The sequence below is a fragment of the Fukomys damarensis genome, unplaced genomic scaffold, assembly GCF_012274545.1.
Source record: "Fukomys damarensis isolate Sample0158 unplaced genomic scaffold, DMR_v1.0_HiC HiC_scaffold_25, whole genome shotgun sequence".
Taxonomy (NCBI): Eukaryota; Metazoa; Chordata; class Mammalia; order Rodentia; family Bathyergidae; genus Fukomys; species Fukomys damarensis.
Window position 1 is genome coordinate 35,137,281 of NW_022900937.1, and position 17,642 is coordinate 35,154,922.

Genomic DNA, 17,642 nt, shown 5'->3' on the forward strand with positions numbered 1-17,642 from the left:
ACACACCAGGGAATTTAATTAATTATAAAACAACTGCATTCCCAGAAGGAGACATCTATAAGAACAGAGCTGAATGAAAACATCACATGACTTTTCTGAGTAACGGTGTATGTTGCTTATGTGACACATCTTTAAGACTCAACAGGGATGGCAGGCACGGGAGAAGCCATTTCTTCCTGATCTTGCCCACTTCTGGGTTTTCATCGGGTATTTGTGCTAAACACCTACAGCACTCTGAGCTCACCCACTGCAAGTGGCCGCCGGCTTGGACCCCATGCCATTCGCAGGGAGTGCTCTCTGTCTCTACGTGGAGTCCAGCTCCCTATACAGCACCTGGGTCTGCTGGGCCGAGGCTGAAGGCCAGCCCCCCGGCCACAAAGCAGCAGGACCAAGGGTGCAGACCACTGCCCTTCTCATTCCCTGAAAGCTGCCTGGCCACTCTCAGCCTGCTCCCACCCCAGACAAGAAATCACCCCATCCCCAGCTCCAGCACAAACACGCTGGCACTCTCAGCATGAAAGCTGTCTGGGAAAATTTAAGTAATAGTGGAGTGTGGCTAGATCTCATGAATATTCATGAGGCTGGGGCCTCAGCAGCAGAGCTAAGCTCAGAATTACAGCAATTATCTGAATGATTTACACACACATAAAGCCAGCCCTCGGGAAAATTATGGAGGAGGCTGGAAGTCGGCCGTCCCTCTGTCTGGCACGCCCAGCTTCCTCCTCTCTGCCCCGCAGCTCCAGTGACAATCTCCCAGGGCTCTTGCCTCTTCCTCCAAATCCAGCTCTCTCAAGTTCCCTAGAGCTTGACCAGTGAGCTAACGGCCTGGCCAGCATGTCCACCAGACCAATTCATATAGAGGTATAACTCGATCTTACTTTTCTGTTTCAATATCTGTTGTTGGTATCTCACCTTATTTAAAGGCCTTTTGCCCCAAGCTTCCTTAACTTACCTCAAGAAGAGGCTGCAAAAAGACTTGGTAAATAATTATATAGATGTTGAGGGTGGTGAGAGGAGTAGAGCACCACGGAACCTGCGAGCAGGAAGGAACTTCACAGGCCATTTAGTTCGCCATTTCTTACACCGAGTTTTAATTGGAGTTAATGGATGATTAATAGGCAGAGACAATGGCACATGGGTTAAGTTATGCACGGAATGGTGATCAGAATCCTGAAGATGTTGTGTTTCTCTAAAAGGTGGATATCACAGTAATCATTCCTAATGTGCACAGAAATTTATCCTTGCAAAATATTTTTTTAAAGATCTTTTGTTGTATAAACTCTGGAAAATTCTACTCAGATCCAGACCATTCCCATTCAGGTGAGAAAGTGCCAGGAAAGGCACACATCTGCCCAGAGACCCCCTCAGGGACAGTTCGGCTGGAACCGTGCACCTGGCTGTGTCCATCAACCAGACTTCTCCTTCCTTGTCCAGCAATCCTTCCCTTTAATGTGTTTTTCTTTCCCATGGGAGATTAAAAAAATGTAATTTAGACATTTTAAGAAAAATGTTTGACACAAAAATATCGTACCATTTTAATACACGGGTGCAATGTGCTCTGACCAGGTCAGGGTAATTAGCATTTCCTCCAAACCTCTCTCCTGGTTACTCGTTGCAAACGTGTTTAGAAGACGGGAACACTAACGACCCTGATTTGATCAACACACGTTACATAACATGTCTCAAAATATCACATTGTACCCTGTCAATATGCATAAGTGAAATGATAACTCTTCAACTCATAAATTAGAAATTTGTGATGCAGATGGCTAATAGTACTGTACAATCTATTCTCTCCTTCTTACACAGTAGAATGGCTCCCATCTGGCTATGTGGTCGCCACTTCTGAGCAGTCTGAGGGTTCAGTGGCCACATCACTAAAGGGTGACCAATGAGATAAGAATGGAAATAAGCAGGGGCAGGAACTTAGTTCAGTGGTTCCACTGCCTGCCTCGAAAGCAGAAGGACCTGAGTTCAATCCCTAGTACCAAAAGAGAGAGAAAAAAAAAAGAATGGAAATAAGTCCCTGTGGGATCACTTTCTTAGATATCACAGTGCACCTTCCCTTCCATGGTCTCCTTGCATCCTTCTGAAAAGAATCTGTGGTTAAGGTTGGACGAAATATTGTGAATCTTGGGTCAGAAATACAGAGCAACAACTGTGGCCTGAATTGAGTCCTTCCTCCTCCCAAACAGTCATATATTGAAGTCCTAACATCTAGTATTTTAAAATGTGAACTTACTAAGATACAGGACCAAGGCCTTCTGGCACTCACCTGTCATTCCAGCACTCTGAAAAGCTGAGGCAGGATGATGGAAAGTTTGATCCCAGAGTGTGCACAGATCCCAGCAAGAAGCCTGTGTGGACCATAACAGTGCCAGGGCTCCACCCTGACCCAAGCAGCTGGGACCCAAAGGCCCCAGCCAAAGACTCACCTAGAAAAGAGCTGAACTGATGCACAAGCAGCAGCCAGAGGCCAACTTAGATTCCCAGATTCCATCAGTAAGTGCATGCAGATCCCAGCCAGCATCCCACTCAGACACCAGGGACTGGGGCACACAACCCCCAGCCAAAGGCCCTTCCAGACAATAGTTATATAGCAGGACAGGCCCCAGCCAGAGTCACACCTAGATACCTTTCCAAATGTGCACAGGCCCAGCCAGAAGCCTGCCCAGAGAGCAAAACAGTGAAGAGATCCAGAAGGCCACTGTTGTGAACCCAGGAATTGGTGTACTGGGGAAAGCAGCAGAGTAAAGGACGCAGAGTGGTCTGCTGAGAATTGAAGACCACTGGGTGAGCAAAAAGTCACCTCAACTAAGGCACAGCAGGCTGCATCTGTTTCAATGAGAAGGCATAGAAACAAGTCTCAAAACCAGGCTTCCAGATCACCTAAGGGTACCCCAAAGGGAAACAAGATGGAACAATCTGATACTCGACCACCTGGATTCCCTGAACTGGCAACGAAAGAGAACCTGGAAAAAAAATGAACCTAAAAATAATTTCTCAGAAAACAACAGAGATTGTATTCATAGCACAAGAAATGATTGCTAACTGTAGAGCAGACATGGATTTTAAAAATAGAGGAGCTCAGGAACATGATGGAATCCCAAAACAGGAAACAAATGGAATCCATAAAACAGATGCAAACAGATATACAGGAGATTAAAAATTTCATTGATAGTTTATGCAGCAGAATGAGCCAATGTGAGGACTGAATTTCAGATATAGAAGGCAGAATTGCAATTAGTGTCCAGGAAAAGAAAAATTTCTTAAAAATGGTATGCAACCATGAGAAATCAATCCAACAGCTGCTAGATAATGCAGAGAAGAATAGCATAAGACTGATCAGAGTCAATGAAGAAACAAGAGAGGTTGCAAATGACATTAAAAAGAACTTCACAGATGTAATGGCAGAAAACTTCCAAAGCAGGGGAAAAGAACTTGACATACAGGTAAGTGAGGCACATAGGACTCCAACTAGCCTTGATTAAAAAAATCTACATCTAGGCATACAATAGTTAAGACTCCAGAAACCCAACAGAAGAACAAATTTCTGCAAGCAGTTAGAGAAAAGAAACAAATCACATACAAAGGAAAGATGATCAGAACCACAACAGACTTCTCAACACAAACCGTCAAGGCAAGAAGAGCCAGGAGTGACATATTTCAAGTCCTAAAGGAAAACAACCTCCACCCAAGACTGATGTATACTGCAAAACAATCTTTCAAAATTGATGGAGAAATAAGATAGTTTCATGACAAAGAGCACCCAAGGAACTTCATGAATACTAAACCAGCACTCCAAAAAGTTTTAAACTATATCCTAGGAAAAGACAATGAGAGTCACAACTCCAGGAAGCCTAGAAGAACAAATCTACAAGGCATAGCAAGAAATTAAATGCAAAAAGGGGGAGAACCCAATAGAAAGAAAAAGTCACGACAAAGTTAAGTCAATGCATATCAGTAATAACTATCAATGTTAATGGTCTCAATTCACCAATCAAAAGAAATACACTGGCAGAATGAGTCAACAAGCAAGATCCGACAACATGCTGCATGCAAGAAATACACTTAATTAAAAAAGAAACTCATAGACCTATAAAGGGTGGAAAACAATACTCTATTCAATAGGAATCCCCCCAAAAAGCAGGAGTAGCTATCTTTTTTGCAGATCAAATGGATTTCAAACCAACACTAAGAGAGACAAAGAAGGATACTCCATCCTTGTAAAGGGAATAATCCAAGAGAAAGAGATGACAATCATAAATATAATGCACCAAATATAGTGTGCCCACATATGTAAAGCTAATACTAATGGACACGAAAAATCAAATAAGCAATAATACAACAGTAGTGGGGGACCTTAATATCCCACTGTCACAAATAGATAGATCCACTAGACAGAAAATAAACAACATAATAATAGAACTGAAACTCTTGAACAAATGAACTTAACACATATTTTCAGGGCCAGGGATTTAGCTCAGCAGTTCAGTGGCCTGCCTTGCAAGAGCGAGGACCCAAGTTCAATTCCCGGTACCAAAAAACAAAAAAAGAAAACAAAAAAACCCCAGATATTTTCAGATTGGTCCACTCCACAAAATCAGAATACACATTCTTTTCAGCTACACACAGGTCATTTTCCAAAATAGACCACATATTTGCTCATAGAACATGTTTAAGTATGTGAAAAGGAATTGAAGTTATGCCCTGTATACGATCAGACCATAGTGCAACAAAATTGGGGATCAGTAGCAAAGGAAACCACAAGAATTTCATAAACACATGAAAACTGAACAACACACTTCTGAATAACCAATAGGTCACAGAGGAAATTAAATAAAGTCAGTCAGTTTCTACAATTAAATTACAATGGCAATAAAACATACTGGAATCTATGGGACACAATGAAAGCAGTCTTACAAGAGAAATTCAAAGCAGTGACTACTCATATTAGGAAAACAGAGCAAGCTCAATTAAACAACCTGATTCTGAACCTTAAGCTTTTAGAAAAAGAAGAGCAGAACAAACCCAAGGCTCATAAAAGGGAGGAAATTATAAAGATCAGAGCAGAAATCAATGCAATGGAGACTAAGAATGATACAAAAAATCAAAAAGGCAAAGAGTTGATTCTTTGAAAGAACAAAATTGACATGCCCTTACCCAACCTTATCAAGAAAAGGAAAGACTCAAATCCATGCAATTAAGAATGAAATGGGTGAAATCACAATGGGCCCAGCAGAAATCCAGAGGATCATCAATACCTACTTCAAGAACCTATATGCCAATAAGTTGGAAAACAAAGAAGAAGTGGGCAGATTTCTAGATATGTGTGACTTACCAAAGTTGCATGAAAAAGATATAAAAACTCTAAACAACCCAGTAACAATCAATGAAATTGAAAGCATAATTAAAAATTACCAACTAAGAAAAGCCTGGGTCCTGATGGGTCCCTGCTGAATTCTACAAGACATTTAGAGAAGAAAGGACTATTGCCACTACTGTTTAAAATCTTCAGTGAACTGGAAAGGGAAGCAATGCTCCCAAACTCATTCCTGGAAGCAAGCATCACTTTGATCCCCAAAGCAGAGGAAGAATCCAACCAAAACTGAGAACTATAAGCCAGTCTCACTACTGAACATAGATGCAAAAATCCTCAATAAGATACTGGCAAACAGAATACAGAAGGTCATCAAGAAGATCATACACCCTGACCAAATGGGATTCATCTCAGGGATGCAGGGATGTAAATGAATAAATGTAATACACTGTATTGATAGAGTCAAAGGCAAAAATCCTATGATTCTCTCAAAGGATGCAGAAAAAACATTCAACAAAATCCAATTCAACAAAATCCAATATGCACTCATGATTAAAAACCCTAAAAAAATTGGAATAGACTGTCTCTACCTTAACCTGATAAAAGCCATCTATGAAAAACTAACAGTTAATATTATGCTAACTGATCGAAAACTGAAATCCTTCACACTAAAATCGGGAACAAGACAAGGATGTCCACTATCACCACTCAGTAGAGTAGCTAGAGATGAGGTCAACACAAAAAAATCAATAGCTTTCCTATATACAAACAGTAGACTCGTGGAAAGAGGAATTAGAGAAATAACTCCCTTCAAAATAGCATCCAAAAAGTGAAATACCTATGAATCAACCTAACAAAAGAAATCAAAGACCTCTACTCTGAAAATCTTAGCACTCTGAAAAAAGAGATTGAAGAGCGTATTAGAAAATGGAAAGACATCTCTTGTTCCTGGGTAGGAAGAATCGATATAGTGAAAATGGCCATACTTCCAAAACTGTTATATAGATTCAATGCAATCTCAATTGAAATTCCAACAGCATACTTCATAGACCTTGAGAAAAGGATTCAAAAATTCATTTGGAACAAGAAGACACTTAGAATAGCAAAAAGCAGTTCTGGGCAAAAACACAAGGTAGGGGATATGACAATCTCCAACTTGAAACTATACTACAAAGCTACTGTGATAAAATAAAAAACAAAAACAAAAACAAACAAACAAACAAAATACTCCAGGATGGTACTGGCAAAGAAAAAACCTGAGGACCAGTAAAACAGATTAGAAGATGCAGAAACAACTCCAGACACACTCGGCCACCTTACCTTTGACAAAGGAGTCCAACAGCCTCACTGGAGGAAAGATAGTCTCTTAAATAAATGGTGTGGGAAAATTTGGTCTCAACTTGCCAAAGATTAAAACTAGACCTCATCATGCACTAAACTAAAACCAAAATGGATCAAAGATCTAAATATTAATACAGAAACACTAAACTGGCTGGAAGAGAGGTTGGGTAGAACTCTTGAAGATGTTGGCATAGGAAAAGATTTTTATGAACAAAACCTCAGCTGTCTGTGAACTGGCACAAACAATCAACGAGTGGGATCTCTTCATATTAAAAAGCTTCCACAAGGCAAGAGAAACCACCAACAGAGTGAAGAGACACCCACAATGTGGGAAAAAATTTATCAGCTGTTCCTCACACAAAGGCCTACTATCTACAATATATAAAGAACTTAAAAATATCAGACCTCCCAAATTTAAAGACCCAATCCAAATATGGTCATCTGAAATGGACAGGCATTTCTTAGACAAAGAAGTCAAAATAGCAAATAAACATATGAAAAAGTGTTGAGCATCACTGGTCATTTGAGAGATGAAAATGAAAACAACTCTGAGATTCCACCTCACTCCAGAAAGATGGCTGCTATCAAGAAATCAGTAACAAATGCTGGCTGGGTGGTGGGAATGAAGGAACCCTTCTCCACTGTTGTTGGGAGTGTGGACTGGTGCAACCACTATGGAAATCAGTATGGAGATACCTCAAAGATCTAGGATTAGAGGTCCCATGTGACCTAGCTATTCCCCTGCTGGGTGTCTTCCCAAAAGAATTTAAAGCATCATACTGCAGTGATATATGCTCACCCATATTTATAGCAGCACAGTTTGTAATAGCTAAAACTTGGAAACCACCCAATTACCCATCAACTGGAGACTGGATAAAGAAAATGTTTGGGTTTTTATACTAAGGAGTACTACTCAGCCACGAAGATGAGAAATTAGAGACATTTATAGGTAAATGGATACACGTTGAGATGATACTCTCAAGTGAAATAACCAGGACACAAGTGTAATTATTGAATAGTTTCTTTGGTGTGAGAAACTGAAAGAGCAAATAAGGATTCAAAGGTGTAATAGATAATGTGAAACAGGAAGAAAAGATCCAAAGGTAAAAGAGATATGATAGAGATTGGGGTAAGGAAAGAAAGGAATGGGATTAATATGAGAAAAGGAAAAAACAAAGTCTTTGTAACTAAGGATGGGTGGAGGGGTTGAAGGGAAGGCAGGGAAAAGGGGAAAAATAAGAACCAAGATATATCATGTAAAGGTACACAATTCTAATGATGAATGTCATTATATTGTATACCTAAAATGCACCAGTATAATTAATTTAAAAAAAAAATACAGAAGCTTGAGTCCAGCCAGGGCAACTTTGCAACTTTCTGAGGTTTTGTCTCCAATTTTGATTTTTTTTTTTTCCTAAAAGGCTGAGCATGTAGCTTGGTAGGAAGACCCCAGATACAATTCCTAGTACTAAAAAGAAAAGAAAAGCAAATACGGATATTGTACTTGTCGGCATGAGACACCCCCTCTACAGGCAGGACTGCTTTACCCACTGGATCCCACAGAACTTGGGTGTCACTGTGGAGACTGTGGGTACTGGGTGGTTCTCTACATAATACTGCATTTCTGAATAGTATTCACGGTGGCTATTTGTTTCTTGTTCAGCTAGGTTCATCAGGGTGAACAGTGGATGGTTTGTTGTGTGTTCATAGTTGGCAGAACTGCTAGAAGCCATCATGAAGCCCGTATCAGCCAGAGATCCTGAAATTAGACCTGGCTGAAACAGAAGGAGAGGGCCTGTGTGCGACATGTGGACGATGCCTCCAGTAGCCGTCGGGGTGCTGAAGGGGAGGGCAGCTGCAGGCTCTCCAAGGGTCTGCCCTGTGTGCCTCGCTAGGCAGCAGATTCCGCGGGGAGCTCCCTGTGTCTCTGCGCTGGCATTTCTACCGAAGGGATTTGCAAAAGGGGTTCAGCCAACTTCTACATCCTTCTCTCCTTTGGCTTTCATAAGGGTATGGATGTACGTACGGAGGCACAGGAAGACGCTGCAGCCTTCAGCTCTGGTCATCAAGTGCCGTCGAGGGCTGGGAGATGCGCAGAGGGGCAGCGCCGGTGAGCAGGGAGGCTCGGGAGGGAAGTGGACTGAGCGTGGGGAGGTCGGGTGCTTTCTCGGGGTCGCCAAAGAGTCGGAGGGGGTTTGGCTCGGTCCTTTCACTCTTCTTCATGTACAGTAGCCGTCTCAATCTTTGTAGACAAGTGTGTGCTTATGTGCTGAAGGTAAATTTAAATGTAGATGCTGACATTGATGAACTGTGGTCTCTCAGGAAATTTAGAGGTGGTGCATGACTCACCAGGTGCCCTTATTGTGTTTTTCTTTAATATAAGTGGAAAAGCAACAGTTTTCCCACTAAGAACATAGCAATAAAAATATTGTAGTTGGCAATTAACAAGGAAACATACAAATACACAATAAATCTATGAAACACAAAAATCTATAAACATAAATATTCGGTCCCATTGCTATTTTTGACAAAGAATTCAGAAATCGTACAACTGTTACAAAAGTGATGCAATGCCTAAGTAATTTGTGGTTCATAGATGAATGAACAGCATCCAACCACTAAAAATATGGGTTTCCAGACTAATGAGTAATGTGAAACATAGTTCATTCCAGAAGCTGCAAAACAATAAGGACTGCAGAACAGGACTCAGCATTTTCAAACGTTATGGAATAAAAGAGCTAAAGCAGCACACTTCACACATTTTATGTCTCTGATTAGCATTCTTATAAATTTTTATTTAGACTTGTATTTTTCCACATTTGACACAACAGACATAAGAAGCTCAGAGTCAGAAAAGGAATTGTTTAACCTCTCCAAATATGTTCAAATTCGGAGGAAAGAGAACGTCGCCCTGACCTCTGAGGCTTTCGCGATAGCTCCTGCAGTCTGGGACCCGTAAGTGATCTCTCCCAGAACTTCCATTCCTTTGTGACTCGGTCACACACGATCCTCATTTAATCTGGATTGGCCATATGTTCTTTCCCAGAGAACTCTTCCTGCCTCCTACTCCTCAAAGCAAGCTACTTCAAGACTGAAAGTTGCCAGGGAGGAAGCAGCAAACTTTATCTACAGAGTGAGTGAAACCCAGCTCACTTTAAGGGTGCACCGAGCACGGATGGAGATGGGAGGCGGCCAGCACACTGGCTGGACTCAGAGCTCAACTAAACACAGAGGTGACCTGACTCTGTGTGAACAGCACAGTTTCATGCTTCTTCAGTAGAAAGCTCTTCCTGATGACAACGATGCTGGCTTTTGTGCACTTCATGTCATTGCTTTGCCTCATTTCCCCAATATTTTACTAAATTATCTGTCCGCCTCGATTGGAAAGAAAATAAGTAAATAAGTAAATAAAAGACCAATGCATACAGAAACCTAGTTCTTAACCAGAGACACTCATAGAAACACCAGGGGCAGACATCTCCTTCTGGCGCAGGACGGGAAGTGAGGTGGGAGACCGCCCCAGCCTGAGCTGCTGCAGGAGATGGTGGGAGTTGGAAGGGAATGGGTTCTTCAGGCCTCACCTTGAAAGGAGTGAACCCTGAATGCCAAAGATGGGCTCTAGGCTCAGAGAAGTCCACCTAGTGTGGCATCCCACCAGCCACCAAAGGGACCTCCAACTCTGGGTCTTCCAGTGAAGTCTCTCTAATACTGCTCTCCACCTTTGCCACACAGCTGTTAAGTGTGGACACCGATGTGCATGCAGCTCACATTACTCTCCACAGCACCCCCCATCCTTCAGAAAAGTGATACCAGATAGCATTTGAGGGAAACACTAGCACAATATCATGTCTGTGTCCTAGGGTGCTGGCCAAGCATGCTTCCCGTGTTTTTGTTAAACAGAATTTTCATTTTACAAAAACAAGAACAAATCCATTCTTTCTTTTTTTAGTACTGGGGATAGAACTCAGGACCATGTGCTTGTGAGGCAGGTGGGAGAACCACTGAGCTAAATCCCCGGCTCCAACAAATCCATTCTTAGTATGGCTCCTCTCCTCCCTTCAGCAGCCCAGAGGCTCAGTAACTCTGAGGCAGAATCATGGTACCAAATTCAACTAAGAATATGCTGTCTGAATTCAATCCTGATGAAGAAGGAGAATTTATTATTTACAGTAACATTTTCCCAAAGTCTGAGAGTGAAATCATCTTTATATTTTGCTACTGTGTTAAATGTAGAGTCATTTCACTTGCTTCTTACAGAGGTTTGAAACATCCTGGTTCTTATACTTATTACCTACTCTTATCAATAACAAAATTACAATGCTTTTTGCATTTTTATTTCATTCTTTTGTTTAAAACCTTTTATCCCTGGAAACTTTCCAGTAAGGCATGAAGCAGGGGATGCAGGCAAACTGAACAGTGGTAGCTCTGGTCCCGAGAAAATCATGGTCTTCCAGTGCAGACAAAGATACTGTGCTCCCAAAGCTTTCCTCATAGTTCGTGCCTTCCCAGAGGAGGAAGTTAATGAGGGAAAGGTCAAAGAGTCAATCACGAGATGAGCCACAGGACCCTGGGCATGAGCACAGCACAGAGCTGTCCCAGTGCAGCCATCCTGGGACTGTCAGCTGCCACCATAAATAGAAGGAGAAAAGAGAATGCAGGAGGCTACAGGCAGCTTAAAACTCTAAAATCATAGCAGTGTCACCAGGCTCCCCGTGATTACCAATTGTCTCATTTTTACAGTGTTTGCAAATATTTCTTCATTGTTTCAGAAGTATTATTTATCACATTAGTTTTAAGGAAGTGAGGTGCTGTTATTTAATTTTAGAGATGAAGAAATGGACACACAAAAAAATGTTCGGCAAATGACAAGTTTCAGAATCTGCTAAGTGCTGTCCAACAACAACATGCAGACCACAAAGGGAAGGTAGATATTTATTTTTGCAAAGAGGGACTTTTCTCTTGTGCACAGTTTTCATTAAAGGGCAAATATACAGGTGTGGCTAAAATATAAGAGGACTGTCTAAATTGAAAAACATTTATTACTGTAAAAGACATATTCCCTTGAATCTCCTCAAAACCCTGCCCTCACTTTGCACACACTCATCCCATCCTCCTCACCACTTCCTGCAGCAGCTCTGGAGTCCTCTTTCCTGAGGGTCTTTACAATATTGTATGTTTTATTACCATGTTGTGTGTGACCAATAAAATAGTGAATGCTGCTGCTGAATGCCATCAAATGGAAAGACACAAAATCGTGACACTGTGCCCTCATCCACCGTATTCACTGGATCTGGCACCATGGAACTCCTGGCTCCTCCCCAAAGTCAAAACGACCATGACAGGGAGATGTGTTGAATCCATTCACGACAAGGAGGCAGCCAGGAGAGCGCAGCTGAAGACCCTCAGGAAAGAGGATGCCAGAGCTGCTGCAGGAAGCGGCAAGGATGATGAGATGAGCATAGTACAAGTAAGGGGGGAAGATTTGGAGGGAAATTAATGCCACTATATCCTTTACAGTAATACATTTTAAAAATTTATATGTTCACTGTACGCTTTGCTCATCCACTCATATATCATTATCACAAAAGCTATAAGCGAAATAAGTTGGGAAGGCACCGCAGACATTGCCACAGATGGGCACTGAGTGGGAGGTGGCAGACTTCAGCTGTGAGGCACTGAGCATTGGGGCAGAGACACAGGCTGACCTGGGCAGGCAGCAACTCCTTGGCTGAGTCTCACCAAGGAACCTTAGACCCGGGAGGACAGACCATGAAGCTGGTGTCCTGGGAACAGCTTGTCCTTGGAGGCACAACCAGAGTCTTATCTTGAAGATTCACATAGCAGTGCACAAGCTTGGTTTGGACAAAGACTCAAGAACAGAAGCCAGCTCAAATTGCAGCCTTCAACATAAAGGCATTCGTTAGGGAGGACACCTCCTAAAAGAAAGGTGCCCGGGAGGATGCAGGGGCAAGGAAGAGGCTGTGGCACGCTCCAAGAAGAGATCTGCTCTGCAGAAGGGCCCCAGGGCTCAGAAACACCCGCATCTTGCCCCCAGTGCGGCCCCCCATGGAGGTGGCCCCCAGAAGTGGAGAGCACTGTTGGGAGTCTCCCAGAGCGGTCTCCAGCAGGGGTCTTCAGCGCGCTCCTCTCTCTGTGCCACAGTGCCTCACTCTGCATGCGGTTGCCATGACAAACAGAGGAGGCATTATTAAGAGAGATAAAAGCTAAAACCTTAACTTCAAATTCAACCTTGGTAGTTTATTTTCTCTCTTGATTTTATGACCCCTTTCATTTGCCCGTGAACTCCAAATGGTTTCCAGACAGGTCTGGACTTTATCAGCTAACAGGGAAGCAAAACGCTCCTTTGTCCCTCCCTCGCAAACAGCAGCAGCAGTGGATAAAACAACTGCCCACATGTGGGAGTCTGCAGGCCAATTATGAAAATGAGATATGAACGTATTCTAAGACAAAGCAATACAACATACGGCATCACTGGGTCCTTAAGAAAAGGTTAAGCAAGGGAGAGAAAAGAAGAAAACCACAAATATTCATTAACAAAGATTTCACTCCATACTAAAATAGAGACTTCCAAATTGCTCCCCCAACTCCAATCAGAAGCGCTCTGACCATGGAGATATGTTAGCTGTCAGCTCGTTTAATAAAGCAAAACAGCAACCATACATCAAAGCCGGGGAAGACGGCGGCATCCGCTTTACCGGAAAGCAAGTGACATTCCAGGTAACGGGGTGACTTGCTCAAGTGGATCCAGGTAAGGGACAACAGGTGCAGCTTCCTGGACTCTGTGCTTGGTGTCCTCACAGCACTGTCTGCTGCCCCAGGAGTCGTTGGTCCCTTGGGGTAATTATTTCCACTTGGACCGAGGTAGCCTTTTGTCAGTCCGAATGGCATGAGGGAGATTTGCTGCACTGAGGCACTCCTTGGATGCCTCGTGGCATGGAGCTGTGACAGCATGCTCCTCCCGCTGCTCCTGTATGCACAGCCGGCGAGGCCCTGGCCTACCGTGTGCTCACTGCACAGCGGGGAGAAGAGGAACTGACTTTGTTTTGCCTTGGAAATAGCTGAGAGCATCTCCAAGGCAGAGGCTCACAGGTCCCAATCTCTTGGATTCAGGTATAATTGGCACATGGTGTATCTTAGACATTGGGCTTTTTACAAGCTCCCCAGGGAACTGTGACAGGAGGCCCAGTTAGAGAACCAGGCATGGTTCTGAAGATTCTAGGAGGATCAGGATCAGTTCACAAAACTCCTTAGGACATTAGAATGACCTGGATAATCTAGTAAGATACGTATTCTCAGACAGCATTCAGGAGATACTGACCCTGTCAGTGCAGGGCAGGGACTCAAGCATTCTGACGGAGATCCTTAGTCATCTGCGTTTTCAAGTTGCTAATGTTGCCTTCTAACAGGTGAGCAGATTAGAAAAACTGGTTGCCTCAGACTTTGGGAATGAATTGACCCTCCGGGACCTCTGATAAGGCTTATTTCTGAAAGGTAGTAGCATGAGTTATACTAGTGGTAATCAATAATATGGTGAAATGGTAAGTGCCATCCAATAGAAAGGCAGACTCATAAAAACATGATACCATTTCCCCACCCACCTTAGATCCAGATCTACCACTTCTGTCTCTTCCCCAGAGTCAAAATGACCATGACAGGTAATGTTTTAATCCACTCAGTACATCCAGGCATCTAGGATGCACAGCTGAAGACCCTCAGCAAAGAGGACTCCAGAGCTGCTTCAGAAAGGGGCAAGAAAGATGAGAAGAGGATTTTGAGGTGGATTCATGGCAAAGGCATCTTTACTCACAATGATTTCTTTTTAAATTTAAGCTTTCACAGTAATTTTAGAGCATTCCTCATAGGTCCTCTGGGGATCCTAAGTTAGGAGATAGAGATAGAGAGGGAGAGAGAGGGAGGACACCTCCTGATGTGCCCAGCTGCCTGAAGAGTGAGAGTAGGAGAGCAAGTGTCTGCTTGAGATATTGTCTTCCCCACAGCTGTCAGGGATCTGGGATAGAAAAGAACTGTTCCATGAGTATGCAAATCACTGCTCCAAAATTCCTCTTCCCCCAAGTTCTCTGCTGGTTTTCTTTAGTCCTCAACTCCTTCTTTATTCTTCTGGTTATTTTGAAAGGAATGCCAGTAATTTTAGACAGGAGCGGACATTTCAGCAGAATTCATTTATTCCCACTACAGTCCGGAGACAGCAGAGTCTGTGTCACTAGTAAAATGTGAACCGAAACTTGTCAAAAATGGGAAAAATTTGAGAGGTCTCTCCTGAGCCCCTATTTTCTTTGCATTTTGTTCTTATATTTATTACTTATCATTTATTTATTTATATCCCTTAGGGCCCCAGGGAGATGGGATTAGCTTACTTCCTCCAACAAATCAAACTTTCTATTATTTGTATGGTGCTGGGGATCGAACCCAGTGTTTTCTCACTGAGTTACATCTCTGGCCCTTTCCTGCCATTATTTTCTATTTTGAGGTAGATTCTTGCTAAATCACTACATTGCCCAGGCTGATGGCTCAAGTTTGTGATCCTACTGCCTCAGCCTTCCAAACTGCTGAGGCGAAAGACATGTCTCCAGACCAAGTTTAAATTTTACCCCAAGAAAGGACCTGAAGGTCATTTGCTTCGCCACACGTGATACAGACAGTAATTTAAAATGCTACCTCTCAACAAATGTTTATGTCTGTCTGAACAAAAGGTGTGTGAATTTTAAGACAATTTGCATATTTGTTATAGATCTGCAAGTACAGTGTGCAGGAGGAGAGTAAAAAGTCACGTATGTTCTTGGAAGTTCTTTGAAAGGAAGGAGCGACAGTCTCTGAAGAGGTGGTGTTTAGGCCAGGATCTGATTACTACAAAGATGTTCTGAGGAAGGAAGAGTTCCCAGGAGATGAAGCCAAGGGCCTGAAGTGAGAAGAGCTTGATTCAGATGAAACCCCAACCTCGGTGCCTAGGCTTAGCGAGGGAAAGAGAGGAAGCATGAGATGAACTACAGTGGCCTTGACATCCAGGCTAAGGTTTTTGGATTCTGAGATTACAAACTTATAGGAAAGGAAGACACTGCTGGCTTTTAGTTGAAGGATCCAATTCAGCTTTGTTCTCTGGTTGTTGAGCCTAGAAGAAAGAACATGGGACTGACCTCTGTCCCCAGAAGGGGGCGCTGCTCTCAACAAAGATGGTGGCAAAGGAGACAGAAATAGGTAATTAGATGGGTCCACTGTCGTTTCATGTTACTTTCTACTGTAGCTTCATGTTTGTTGGATTAACTAAAAGTGAGAGAAGGGAAAAGTATAAAAACACTGTCAGACTTTTGAATTTAGGGATGGGGTGATGTTGCTATTTGTATAGGAAATAATGGAAGAGGGTAAGGATTGTAGTAGGTTTGAAGGGAAGGAGAAAAGCAAGGGTTTAGTTGTAGAAATACAAGGTTGACAGACAGTGGGGTATCAAGGGATCATCCCAAATGCATAAACAGAGAGGACAGAAAGGAAAGTGGAATACATGTAGGGATTTGAGGATATTTACCTACAGGTGGTATGAAATGTGATGAGAGAAAAAAAAAATCACCTAGGGATGAAACAGACTTTAAAAGGGTCCAGAGATGACAGAATCCAACAACTGTTCTAAAGAGCAATGAGTTAAAAATAGACCAAACAGGCACGACCAGGAAAGTAAGAGAAAACTAAGAGTGTTGTCACCATAATGGAGTAAGCAGCTCCTGAAGATATTTTCAGAAGGAAGATGTGCATAATTTCATGAGCATCTGTAAGATAAGAAAGGGAAACCTTCCCATCTGAGGGGAATGACTAAAAAAGGTGGGAGGGCAATGACAAAAGAGAGCGGGGATAACAAAAGCCTCTGTACATGTAAAAAAGGATGCAACCCAGAGGTCCTGGGACACAGCAGTCAGGGGTGGAAGAAAGAGCCACTCTTGTCTGGGGCAGAGGGAAAGAAGGGGTGAGTAGGATGAGTCCCATTATGCCTTTTGTTTTCTCATGATGAGTTCAGAGGCAGCACTCTCTGCTGAAGGCAGATGGGAGTCTACGGAAGTGTGAGGGGCAGTGGGATCGAGCAGGACAAAGGCCTAAGGAAAGTGGATCACAGAGGAGAAGCCTGTGGCTATTAGGGTGGAAACAAACCCAACAGGACTTCCTAGAATTGCAGAAAAGTTATGATTCCTTATCGTGAGCTCGTGATCACACTGTGCTGTTTATTTTTGCCTTGAAACTTTCTTCAGTGGTGGTTGCCTTCTCAGGTAAGGATATGAAGAAGATTTCTGTTTGGACCTTACCAAGCATGAGGTTTTGACAAGCAAGTGGAAAAAACATAAAAGTGCAAGAGAGGCGAAGATGTTTGCTAAGAGACAATATATTTTAAAAGATACGGTGGGTAGAATTATTTCCGCTTGTATTCCATCCACCATCTGGTAAGGATCTGGAGCATGCCTGCCTTTCTCTGGGATCTGTGGTGTCTCCTGTAGGGGAAGTGTTTGCCCAGCACTGCCAGATGACATCGGGCTCCTGGTTGTGACCATCTGAATAACAGCCTGTGAGGAATGCGATATTCCTCACTTCTAAAAGAAAGTCCCGAGAGCCACAATGCTTGGTCAGCTTTCTCGCTTACTTGTTTGCCCCTTTGGGAGCACTGAGTTCTGGTCTACACCACTTCTGAGCCTTTAATCTACACACTAAGTTTCCCTACATGTAGTGCACAGGAGTTGGTAAGGAAAGTCACATATGCCGAAAAGCTGCCTGGATCAATGACCCCGAATCTCTCTGCTGCCCAGGCCTTTTCTCATTTCCACTCTGTCCCATTTCCCCAGACCTCCTTATTATGTCACCTCCTGGAGTACCTGGCCCTGTAGGTTTGTTCACCCAGTTCCATTGACCACTGGCTCCAATGAACTCCCACTGGATCATCCTCAGATAGTCCTGCGGCTCCCCCCTT